The sequence below is a fragment of the Anomaloglossus baeobatrachus genome, chromosome 8 (genome assembly GCF_048569485.1).
Source record: "Anomaloglossus baeobatrachus isolate aAnoBae1 chromosome 8, aAnoBae1.hap1, whole genome shotgun sequence".
In the NCBI taxonomy this organism is placed as follows: Eukaryota; Metazoa; Chordata; class Amphibia; order Anura; family Aromobatidae; genus Anomaloglossus; species Anomaloglossus baeobatrachus.
Genome location: NC_134360.1, coordinates 129,493,794 through 129,507,791, shown reverse-complemented (window position 1 = coordinate 129,507,791; position 13,998 = coordinate 129,493,794).

Here is a 13,998-nt window from a genome sequence, read left to right as displayed (position 1 = left end):
GATACTATAACAGCTTTTAAAAAAGGGCTGGATGATTTCCTCAGTACACAAAACATTGTTGGTTATAAATGACTTAGTGACCAAATGTAGAACTGGTGGAGGAAGGTTGAACTGGATGGACCTAGGTCTTTTTTCAACCTAAGTAACTATGTAACTATGTAACTATGTAAACATCCCGCCTACCTCTTTCCTTCCGCATTGCAGACGGGATGCAGGTAGGAGATGTTCCTCGCTCCTGCGTCTTCATACACAGCGATGTGTGCTGCCGCAGGAACGAGGAACAACATCGTACCGTAGCTGCAGCCAAAATAATGAAAATGACCGACACTACACCGATCATACGATACCAACGCTTTTGCGCTCGGTAATCGTAGTTAAAACGATTTACACACTATGATGTCGAGAGCGACGCCGGAAGTGCGTCACTTTCGATTTGACCCCACCGACATCGCACCTGTGATGTCGTAGTGTGCAAAAGGCCCCTTAGCCTAATACTTGGTTGCACAACCTTTAGCCAAAATAACTGCGAACAACCGCTTCCGGTAACCATCAATGAGTTTCTTACAATGCTCTGCTGGAATTTTAGACCATTATTCTTTGGCAAACTGCTCCAGGTCCCTAAGATTTGAAGGGTGCCTTCTCCAAACTGCCATTTTGAGATTTCTCCACAGGTGTTCTATGGGATTCAGGTCTGGACTCATTGCTGGCCACTTTAATAGTTTCCAGTGCTTTCTATCAAACCATTTTCTAGTGCTTTTTGAAATGTGTTTTGGGTCATTGTCCTGCTGGAAGACCCATGATCTCTGAGGAAGACTCAGCTTTCTCACACTGGGCCCTACATTATGCTGCAAAATTTGTTGGTAGTCTTCAGACTTCATAATGCCATGCACACGGTCAAGCACTCCAGTGCCAGAGGCAGCAAAGCAATCCCAAAACATCAGGGAACCTCCGCCATGTTTGACTGTACGGACCATGTTCTTTTCTTTGAATGCCTCTTTTTTTTTTCTGTAAACTCTATGTTGATGGCTTTTCCTAAAAAGCTCTACTTTTGTCTCATCTGACCAGAGAACATTCTTCTAAAACGTTTTAGGCTTTCTCAGGTAAGTTTTGGCAAACTCCAGCCTGGCTTTTTTATGTCTCAGGGTAAGAAGTGGGGTCTTCCTGAGTATCCTACCATACAGTCCCTTTTCATTCAGACGCCGATGGATAGTACGGGTTGACACTGTTATACCCTCAGACTGCAGGGCAGCTTGAACTTGTTTGGATGTTAGTCGAGGTTCTTTATCCACCATCCGCACAATCTTTCATTGTAATCTCTCAATTTTTCTTTTCCTTCCACATCTAGGGAGGTTAGCCACAGTGCCATAGGCTTTAAACTTCTTGATGACACTGCGCACCGTAGACACAGGAACTTTCAGGTCTTTGGAAATGGACTTGTAGCTTTGAGATTGCTCATGCTTCCTCACAATTTGGATTCTCAAGTCCTCAGATAGTTCTTTGGTCTTCTTTCTTTTCTCCATGCTCAATGTGGTACACACAAGGACACAGGACAGAGGTTGAGTCAACTTTGATCCATGTCAACAGGCTGCAAGGGTGATTTAGTTATTGCCAACACCTGTTAGGTGCCACAGGTAAGTTACAGGTGCTGTTAATTACACAAATTAGAGAAGCATCACATGATTTTTCAAACAGTGCCAATACTTTTGTCCACCCCCTTTTTTATGTTTGTGTGGAATTATATCCAATTTGGCTTTATGACAATTTTTTTTTTTAATTGAAGACAAATTAAATGAAGATAATAATACCAAAGAATGTGTGATTGCAATCATTTTCAAGAAGAAACTGAGTATTATCTGACAGAATTGCAGACGTGCCAATACTTTGGGCCAGCACTGTATATATACGACAGTGTCAGTGTCTCCTATGTGATACATACAGCTGTCCTGATGTCTCTTATGTGATGAATATACAGCAGTACCAGCGTCTCCTGTGTAATACATATATAGTAGTCCAAGTGTCTCCTAAGTGATATACAAGTGATTCTCAATAAATTAGATATTTAAATAGTTATTCAATACAAAAAGGGAAATGCATATATTTTATAGAGTCATTACACACAGAGTGATCTATTCCTATATATTATATAGAGTCATTACATACAGAGGGATCTATTTCAAGTGTTTATTACTGTTAATGTTGATGATTATCTCAGAAAATTAGAATATAAGACCAACTGAAAAAAATTATTTTAAACTCAGAAATGTTGGCGCCTACTGAAAAGTTTGTACAGTAAATGCATCAATACTTGGTCGGGGCTCCTTTTGCATTATGACCGTTCAAGCGTGTGTGAATGGTTGCAGTCAGACGTGCCCCAGCCTGTGCGACAGCATCTGCCTGCAACCAATCACATGAGCTGTCTGCAGGTCTATATCGTACAGTAAAAATAAAATATTTGGCATAGGATCCCCCTATATTATGATACCCAGCACGGATAAAGCAGAAATAGAGACAAAAATCCTTTATTTGAAATAAAATACGGCACCCTCTTTCCCCTCTTTATTAACCCCTAAAAAAACCTTGAAGTTCCACCGTAATCCACACGACTTCCCACGATGATCATGGCTCTGCTACATCTGAGCCTGGAGAGACCGAAAATATGTCCAATCTCTTCAAGCTCAGGAAAACACTGACAAGGGGGACCCAGCTGGCAGCAGTGACATCACTCAATTCACCTGAGGTATACCCGGGTTACCACGATATGACCTCTGGGGACCTGAAGCACTCTGGCTTAAAGTGCGGTGCCGCGCCCTGCACTCTGCCAGCCCTTTAACACTGACAGTGCCAGTTGGGGGTCGAGGAGTGAGGGGCTGCCGCCCCTTCCCTCCTCCCGGCCGGCACTTTCACTGTTAAAGTGCAGGGTTGTGCCCTGCACCTCACCAGCCTTTTAACAGTGACAGTGCCAGCTGGGGGTCGAGGAGTGAGGGGTAGCCCCACAGCCCTCACCCTGGCTGGCCCTGCCACTGTTAAAGGGCCAACGGGGTGTGGGGCTCCCCCCCGCACTTTAAGCCAGAGTGCTTCAGGTCACCAGAGGTTGGTGACCGAAGGGAGCGGGTGCAGGGCTGCACTGCACTCCCCAACCCCAGCCGGCACTGTCACTATTAACGGGCTGGTTTGGTGCGGGGCATGGGCCCGCACTTTAACAGTGACAGTGCTAGCCGGGGGAGGTGGTGTGGGGCTGCCAGATGACTTCAGGTCACCATAGGTCATTCTGTGGTGGAACCCTGTTATGAGTTCTGGTGAACTGAGTGATTACTGTTGCCAGCTGGTTCCCCCTTGTCAGTGGAGCCTGGAGAAATCGGACATGTTTTCAGTCTCTCCAGGCTCAGATGTAGCAGAGCCAGGACTGTCGTGGGACATCGTGTGGATTACTTCGGAACTTCAAGGGTCTTTAATAAAAAAGGTGCTGCATTTTATTTCAAATAAAGTATTTTTCTCTGTGTTTGTGTTTATATCTTTTTACTTATAGGATTAGGGATGGGGGAGTCTCATAGACCCCTTTCCATCGGTAATTTTGGGCTTGATGACAGTTGTGTGCTTTCATTTAAGCCCTTATTACCCCAATTGGCACCACACCAGGGCCATCAGAAAGATCCAGGTAAAGCGCCGAGATTGTCACATCTAATGGATGCGGCAATTTCGAGGCGGCTGCAGGCTGCTATTTTTAGTCTGGGGGGCTTCCAATAACCATGGTTCTCCCCAGCCTGAGAATACCAGCCCCCAGCTGTAGGGCTTTATCATGGCAGGGTATCAAAATTGGGAGGACCGCACAATGTTTTTTTTTACAATTATTTATTTAAATAATTTTAAAAAAAACGTTGCATGCGGTTCCTCCTGTTTTGATACACAGCCAAAATAAGTGCACAGCTGGGGGCAGCAGCCTGTAGCCATAGGCTTTATCTGTGCTGGGTATCATAATGTGGGGGGACACTACACCAAATATTTTATTTATTCTTATTGTATCATATAGACCTGTAGATAGCTCCTGTGATTGGTTGCAGGCAGACGCTGTCACACAGACTGGGCGAGCGTCTGACTGCAAACAATCACAGATGCTAGGATGGCTGGTGAAACCATGGAAAGCAGTGCATATGGATGAACAATAATGAGCGGCCAAGGAAGTGAAGGAAAGGCCACGGGAGCAGTGTAGAGCCACGCCGGATTCTCAGTAAGTATGAAGAGCTTGCTTCATTCTTGTTTTCTTTAGTTTTCTTTCCTAGGTCCACCACTCGGATATGTTTGAAATGGCATGGATCTGGACTATTACAGTCCGGATCTGACTATCACTGATTATAAACCGAACGTATCAAAATCACTTCTGTTTCCATTATTTATTCCGTCTGCAATGGAGCAGAAACATCAATCTTTGTTTCTTTCATTTCGAACCCTGATGGAAGTCCATATTTGGGGATTTTCCTTCCTGTTACATAGTTACATAGATTGAAAAAAAGACCTAGGTCCAACTAGTTCAACCTTCCTCCACCAATTCTACATTTTGTCCCTAAGGCGGGCTTTCCACGCTGCGACATCGGTAACAATGTGTTACCGATGCTGCAGCGATAGTCTCGCCCCCGTCGCACGTGCAATATCGAGTGAAAGCTGCCGTAGCGATTATTATCGCTACGGCAGTTTCACACGCACATACCTGCCGTGCGACGTCCCTCTGGCCGGCGACCCGCCTCCTTCCTAAGGGGGCGGGTCGTGCGGCGTCACAGAGACGTCACACAGCAGGCGGCCAATTGAAGTGGAGAGGCGGAGATGAGCAGGATGTAAACATCCCGCCTGTTACGGTTGCTGCGAGCACTGGAGACTATGTCCAGATTTCTTGCTACTGCACATGTGCGAGCGCTGGAGACTAAGTCCAGATTTCTTGCTACTGCACATGTGCGAGCGCTGGAGACTAAGTCCAGATTTCTTGCTACTGCACATGTGCGAGCGCTGGAGACTAAGTCCAGATTTCTTGCTACTGCACATGTGCGAGCGCCGGAGACTAAGTCCAATCTTGGAGCCATTGCACATGTGCGGGTGACATCATCGCTGACACGAGGTCACATGTCTCTGACACCTTCTATGCCGATTGGTCGCTGGTCATGTGCTTGTGACGTCTTGCTCGGTGATAAGCCAGCATGACGTCACTCCTGTCGTTCTGGCAGCGGATTGGCTCTGGTGTCCTCCATCTTGGATGAGGCACAGAGTCTATATAAGACCCTGACACACGCCGCATGGTGCTCAGTCCTCTTGGTTCATGCATATGAGTAGACGCTCTGTGCGCGTTCCTCTAGGCATTCCTCTGTCTATGCTAGGTGAGCGCTACCGGCAGGGTAGCGTTCTTATACCTTACAGCTTCGGCTGCTGTCCGTATCCTTACCTCTTAGGGGAGCGGACATAGGCAGGTGCCTGAGGCACATGGTCTGGCTGGGCCTTGTGATTCTACTCGTAGGTGGACGTTGCCGCTAGGGTAACGTTCCTTATACTGCGTCTGGCAGTTGTTCGTATCCTCGCACACTAGGGGAGCGAACAGAGGTAGGAGCTTTGTGCGGCTTACGCTGCTGTTCGTCTCTTTTGCACCACTAGAAGAGCGGACCTAGGCAGGTGCCATATCTAGTGGTTCGTGTCCTCGCACACTAGTGGAGCGAACGCAGGTAGGAGCTTTGTGCGGCTTACGCTGCTGTTCGTCTCTTTTGCACCACTAGAAGAGCGGACCTAGGCAGGTGCCATATCTAGTGGTTCGTGTCCTCGCACACTAGTGGAGCGAACGCAGGTAGGAGCTTTGTGCGGCTTACGCTGCTGTTCGTCTCTTTTGCACCACTAGAAGAGCGGACCTAGGTAGGTGCCATTTCGCACACATTGCCTTTGTCTCTGTGATTATTAACAGAGATCATTCCACACACCCTCCAAGTAAGAGAGGAATTGCTTTACTTACTTATTATATCCTTCTGTGAGTTAACAGAGGTATTGCACTCTGCCATAGTCTGCAGCAAAGTCTTTGCACGGTGGACCCTGACTGTCTGATACTCATTTCGGTTATTATCAGACAACCCCCCGTAACACCGCCCACCTCCTTCCTTCTCATTGCAGCCGGGAGGCAGGTAAGGTGAAGTTCCTCGCTCCTGCGGCTTTACACACACACACTTTACACACGATGTGTGCTGCCGCAGGAGCGAGGAACAACATCGCACCTGTCGCTGCACCGGCATTATGGAAATGTCGGAGGCTGCAGCGATGATACGATAACGACGCTTTTGCGCTCGTTCATTGTATCAAAAAGGATTTACACGTTGCGATATCGACTGCGACGCCGGATGTGCGTCACTTTCGATTTGACCCCATCGACATCGCACGTGCAATGTCGCAACGTGCAAAGCCGCCCTAAGTCACTTATAACCAACAATGTTGTGTGTACTGAGGAAATCATCCAGCCCTTTTTTAAAAGCTGTTAGACTATGTGCCAACGGGAGTTTGTACTTGCGGATATATCCGCAGGTACATCCGCAGGTTTGCCACAGCTGTTCGCCGGAATCCGCAGCTATTTTTAGCTGCGGTAGTACAGCGAAATCGCTGTGGTAAACCTGCTGGAATTCGTGCGACTTACCTGCGAAAGTTCCGGCCTCTATCTCTATAGTGGAGGGCCGGGATTTCCGCAGGTAATTCCGCAGAAATAATTGACATACAATTACGTGCGGCTGAGGGACATCCGCAGCATATTCCGCAGCCGCACGTATCCGCAGCATGGACACAGCACTCCCCATGTCTCATAGGATAACATGGGGAGTGTCTGTACATGCTGAAACCTGCGGATTTATCTAGAAAATCCAGAAAATAGGCGGATTTTCCGCAGATAAATCCGCAGGTTTAATTTCCGATGGGCCCATAGCCTTATAGTGTCTGCCATTACTACCTCTTGTGGTAGGGCATTCCACAGTCTGACTGCTCTAACTTTAAAGAACCCTTTCCTATTTAGCTGCCGGAATCACTTTTCTTCCATTTGCAGTGTATGCCCACTGGTCCTTAGTACTGTCTTTGGAATAAATAAGTCATGTGCCAGTCCTTTATATTGACCACACATGTATTTATACATATAAATGAGATCTCCTCTGAGACGTCTTTTTTCTAAGCTAAACATATCTAACTTTTTCAACCTCTCATCATATGTGAGGCCTTCCATTCCTTGTAGTAGTCTAGTTAGCCGCCTTTGGACTGATTCTAACTTCTGTATGTCCTTCTTAAAATGCGGAGCCCAAAACTGGATCCCAGATTCCAGATGTGGCCTTACAAGTGATTTATAGAGGGGTAACAATACATTGGGATCCCGGGATCTAATCTCTCTTTTTATACACCCTAGATTCTTGTTTGCTTTAGCAGCTGCTGCTTGACATTGTGTACTGCTGCTCAGCTTATTTGTAATGAGAATACCCAAGTCCTTCTCCTGTTTTGTAGTCCCTAGTTTACTTCCATTTAATGTATACGCCGCTATAGGATTACTCCGTCCTAGGTGCATTACTTTACATTTATCAACATTAAATCTCATTTGCCAAGTATCTGCCCATTCTGACATCTTATCCAGATCTTTTTGTAATATTGTGCTATCAAGGTCAGTTTTTAATATCCTACATAGTTTGGTGTCATCCGTAAAGACTGACACTGTACTATCAATCCAATCTACAAGGTAATTAATAAAGAGATTAAAAAGAATCGGTCCTAGCACAGATCCCTGCGGCACCTCACTGCTGACTATAGCCCATTTAGAGAATGTACCATTTATGACTACTCTTTGTAGCCAATTCCTTACCCAGTTGCATATAGATTCCCATAATCCTTGCTTCTGGAGCTTTAGTATAAGGCTATTATGTGGTACAGTACAAAATCAAATGCCTTTGCAAAGTCCAAATAAATCACATCTGCTGCATTACCAATATCCAGATTTGTACTTACTCCCTCATAGAACCCCAACAGATTGGTTAGACACGACTTATCTTTCATGAATTCATGCTGTCTGTCAGTTATTATATTATTTTCTGCAATATATTTTTGTATGTCATCCCTTAAAATGCCCTCAAAAACTTTGCATACTAATGATGTCAGGCTTACTGGACAGTAGTTGCCTGGATCTATCCTCTTACCTTTCTTAAATATCGGTACCACATCAGCAATCCTCCAATCCTGAGGCACCAACTCTGTTACAAGAGAGTCTAAAAAGATGAGATAAAGCGGTCTGTCAATTACAGAGCTCAATTCCCTCAATATTCATGGATGAATGCCATCTGGCCTGGGGGATTTGTCAATGTTTAATTTACTCAGGCACAGGCGTACTTCTTCTTGTGTTAAATTAATTATATCTGCTGGTGAACTTTGATTTTTCACTTGTTGAATGATCCCTGGAACAGTCTGCTCCTTGGTGAACACTGATAAGTGCCTGTTTAATATATCAGTCTTTTGTTTGTCATCTATTACTAACTTGTTATTATATTTTAAGGGGCCAATACTTTCCTTTATTTTCCTTTTTACATTAATGTATTTATAAAAGATTTTGGGATTTATTTTAATGTCCCTGGCGATTTTTGTTTCAGTAGCTAATTTTGCTTGCTTGATTTCTTTTTTGGATTTCCTATTGAGATCTTTATACTTCTGAAATGCTATTTCTGTATTCTCAACCTATAAGATTTTAAACGTCATTTGTTTTTGTTTTATTATACTTTGTACAGTCTTATCTATCCATAGTGGTTTCTTTTTATTCCTGGACATTTTATTACCAGAGGGTATAAGTTTTTTACAGGACTCTAGTAGTATATCCTTAAACTTACCCCATTTATGTTTGATATCCAAAGTTACCATGACATTGTCCCAATATACACAATTAAGCTCTTCCCTTAATTTGTTGAAATCAGCTTTCCTAAAATTCTAGGTTTTAGCATCTCCTCTTTTAAATGTTCTATTGAATATTACGTTGAAGCCATATTATGATGTTCAGATGATATAGTGTGGCTTGATGTAGATGCTCTTTTGCATGATATTAAAATTTAGCTGGATAGATTTAGCCTCCTTCAACTCTCTTGGATTGCTAGGATTCAGGCTTTGAAAATTATTTTTCTCCCTAAAATAATTTATTTATTTATTTAGATGTCTTCCTCTAATAAGCTGCAATCATTAAAGGTAAAGTTTATTTGGGGGAAAATAAACAACAGTTGCTGTGGACTCTATATTTCAGCCATATTCTTGCGGAGGTTTGGCAGTACCCAATCTCCTGTTATACCATAGAGCTGCAGTTTTAGAGGTAACTCGTGAGTGGTGGATTAATGAATAGTCCCTCAGATGGTTGCAAATAGAAGCTTTTTATTCTTCTAAAAGCTCCACCCGGATGGTGTTAGAGCAAGAACTAGTGAAACCATCCAAGAGAAAATATTATCTTCGTACTATGTCCTCGGTTATCTATTGGTGGAATAGGTGAGATAAATACATGACTATGGGCTTACACAGGAATATTACTATCCGTTCTTTGGAAATGTTAGTCCCATTTCTTAATCTGGCCATCTGGGAACAATGTGGCATTCAGAAGATTTCAGATATTACAGCTGGGTCTCATCTTTGTTCATTCTCAGATTTGGTTAACAGGTTTTCCTTACTGAAGTCTTGTTTCTATCAATTTTAGTTAGGCATCTTTTGAGGGGTTGTGCTCAGAGAGGCTCCCCTGGGCATATTTGATCATCGTGGCCTAAAATAACATCTTTTTGGGACAGTGACTAAATTGTTATTCTTCGTAACAGTGTTTCGAATAGATCTTAACCCTCCACTTGCATTACTAAATATAGGCTTGGATATTCTGCCCCACGAGTTGTTAATGGTTGTTACTCATATTTTTATTCTGCTAGATACTGTATTGCTTTAAATTGGAAGTCTCAGAACATCCCTACTGTACAAGGTTTAATTATGATTGAATACCCACTATTAATATGAAGTGGCTCTAGCTTTGGATTTAAGAAAAATAACAGAAGTGCTCTCCCAATGGAATGTATGGGCATCCTCTCCTTTTGCTGTGTGTCTATCCTGAAATTATGAAAGTGTATGTTTAAATTGGAAATAGCTGTTATGTTTTCCTTGAATGTATTTAACCTGCTTTTGTAAAATTATAAATTGATATATTTTGTAATGCACTATATTTCAACCGTGTCAAGCTGAAAGTACCCTTTTCCCCCTTTTTTTTCTTATTATATAAGGCCATTATGTACATGGCCTAGTGTTTCTTCATTGTAAAGCTGCTGTATCTGAATACTTTTTTTTTTTTTTTTTGTCTGTTGTTTTATGTGTGTGAATTCTGAAATCTTTAAAAAAAAAATTAGATTAAAATAAAAAAATGTAAGTCAGAGGAACAATCTCTTAAGAATATTAACTCAAAATCCTTCTGGATCTTCACCCTGGAAACTAGACACCTGCACGGTATGAATAGCCGTCAGGACCTTATATTACATTATTAATAATTCCCTCACCTTAGCGATTATTAAAAAGTCATTTACCACATTATTGATACTGTAAAATTCATTTTTTTCTCCTTTAATAGGGGGAGACATAGTTTTACATTTCTGATAAAACTCATCTTTTGTAACAATTGATTGTATTTTTAAATATAACATATTCCTAAAGAAACAAAAAAATGTGTGTCAGCTCACCCCTCTTCACTCCCGGACTCCACACTGATGCAAGGAACGCCCTGGCCCGGGCGGAAGGCAACATCAGAAAAAACAGGAATCCAGCATCATGGAGAATTGTAGAAGAGTAAAAAACTTTCTTTTATTGGAATAATTCTTAAAAATCGATATTCAATCCAGTAAGCACAGAGGCACAAGTATGATAGCGGATTATCCAACGCGTTTCGACCAGAAGGTCTTACTCATGGCATGTGTTTTACCCCAAAATGATCCCATATAAAGGGTGCACATTGAACGTCATTGGCAAAGCTGAGTGCTTAATTACAACTAAAAACAGACAGGTGCATAATCCCATGCAGGAAAGATATACATAGGATAGGAATAAAAACATGTATAAAAGAAACCGCAGTTGAAAAAATATGTGTGAATATATATGTATAAGCACAGATCATATAGTATTATAGAGGATTAAATTCATTCTAGAGAAATATTAATGTGAAAATGTGCAAAAGTTTCAATGACTATTGAATTTATAGAAAAATAATTATTTAAGAGTAATGCAAGTGTCAAGTTCTAGCAAGTATTAGACTATGCGATGCACTAGTATCCCATCTGAAGAATTTACATTTAAAGGGACTCACCATTAAGAAATTTGTTCCCATAGTTTATTTATCTAGCCATTTGATGATTTAATATTTCGTTTCCATATGGATCAAAAGATCACTGCATCCAAAGGTGTGCTAGAAAAATGCCAAAAAATGGCTGAAATATTGAAAGCAAAGAAAAAGATCCATTATAGAAAAATATGGATATATATAATAAATTCAAGGGCCATTAAAGTTATAGAAGGGGAAATATTGTTTTAAGAATATTGTAGGATCAAGTCCTGTCGGGTGTTCAGACCGTGCGGTACCCTAGTACCTAGTCTGAAAATCCAAAAGGACTCTCTATTAAGGAGTTTTCTCCTATGGTTTCCTCCTCTAGTTGGCTTGGTGACTTTTTCAATGCCTGTAAAAATTAGAGAGTCCGTGCATCTGTCATGTACGGTGACAAAGTGGCGTGACACAGCTGAAATGTTAGAGGCATTGACATTTGAGGTGTCAGAGAGATGTCGCCTAATTCTTATTTTTAGTGGGCTCCCAGTACAGCCTATGTATTGAATTTTGCAAAGAGTGCATTCGATTAAATAAACCACAAAAAATGTATTGCAGTTGATATAGTTCTTGATATCATAGGTAAAACCTGTATGTGTGGACATAAAGGTTTTGCTGATTTTAGCATGTCTACAGGCTGTGCAATGGTTATGGCCACAGCGAAAAAACCCTTTGCAAGAAAGCCAGTTTTTTTGTGCCGTAGAATCTGTAACTACACTGGGAGAAAGAATATTTGCTAGGCTAGCCGCACGTTTGGCAACAAAGTTGATATCATGTTGCTCTAAAATATTGAAAAGAGTTTTGTCTTGATGGAGTAATGGTATATGTTTTTTGATGATTTTAATTATATCATTATATTGAGGAGAATAGATGGTACTAAATGTGATTATATTAGAGCCACCGATTACTTTCTTTTTTTTGTTTTTTTTAGTTTTTAACAGGTCAGCTCTATCAATATTTTGAACTATATTGCAAGCTCTTTTTAGACACCAATTGGAATAGCCCCGATTTTTTAGTTTGTTCATGGTTTTATTACATTCCTGCGGGAAGAGATCAGAAACCGAACAATTCCTTTTGGTTCTGATTAATTCCCCCACAGGAATGTTTTTTATTGTGTGTGCCGGATGGCAGGATTTAGCCAACAGCACTGAATTGCAGTCAGTATCCTTACAATATGGCATAGCGTCAATACGGTTCTGATTTCCCACCAATGTGACATCAAGATAGTGAATTCTTTGAGAATCTATATTATATGTGAATTTCAAATTAAAAGGGTTACTATTGATGTAATCGATGAATTCTGGGATTTTCTGAACATCACCCTTCCAAATTAATAGTAGGTCGTCTATATATCTAGTATAGAAAATAATATGATCTGAAAAATAATTGTGTGAAAAGTCAAAGATGTACATTTCCTCAAAAACTGCCACAACAATGTTGGCCAAAGAAGGGGAGAATTTCCCCCCCATACTGACGCCACATTTCTGTAGATAAAATTCTTTATTAAAAGAGAAATAGTTATGCGTTAGGAGGAAGTTGACTGCTGTTACAATATAATCCCGAATTTCGGTAGGGTATGAACTATGCTTACAAAGTAAATATTCCAGACATTCCAGTGCCACATGGTGGGGAATAGAAGGGTATAGACTCACTATGTCACAAGTGATCCAGTTGTAGTCAGACTGCCAGGTGTGTGTATTAAGATTGAACAAGAGGGCTTTGGTGTCTCTCAAAAAACCAGGTAATTCTTTTACAAGTGGCTGCAAAAAGTGATCAACCCAGGAACCAAGTTTTTTCCCCTAGTGATCCAATACCCGAAATGATGGGCCTGAAAGGGGGGGGGGGAAACCCCCTTATGGATTTTGGGAAGGGCATGGTAGATGGGGATCACTGGAAAGTCCACTTTTAAAAATTCGAAAACCTTTTGTGAAAAAATCCCACATGTAAATCCATCCTCCAATAATTTGTCAATCTTGTTTTTGAACAAAATAGTGGGATCTCCCTTGAGATGTGTGTAAGTATTGGTGTCTTGTAATATCTCATTATTCAATTTAATGTACAGGGATAAGTCTAACACAACGATCCCCCCTCCCTTATCAGCTTCTCGGAAAACCAATGTATTATTGTCTCTCAGAGAATCCAATGCGGTTTTCTCAGCCGGTGTAAGATTGTGAGAGGTAGTTCCATGAGCCTGATCCAGAAGTACCAGATCATGCTCGATCCTCTCCTGAAAAACATCCAAAACACTAGGACGAGATTGCAAGGGGTAGAAGTAGGGGTTAGATGTTTTAAAAGTTGTTTCAGGTAACTGGTTAAATGACCTAGATTCCGATTCCAGTGCTCTTAAATCTGTAAGTCTAACAAGTTCCTTGAAACTAGGTATCACGTTATCTTCTGTGATGTAAAAGTCTTGAGGAGCATTCACATTGGTATCGGACACAGGGTCAAAATGGCACTTAAGTGTTAGATTCCTGGCAAATTTATTAATGTCCAACAAGGTGGAAAATATATCAAATTTTTTCGTTGGGCAAAACTTCAGGCCTTTTGACAGAACAGATAGTTGGTCACAAGAAAGGATTTGGGCGGAAAGATTCCAGACAGGACATGTTAGTATCTCTTTCTCTTCTTGCGGCGATCTGGATATCTGT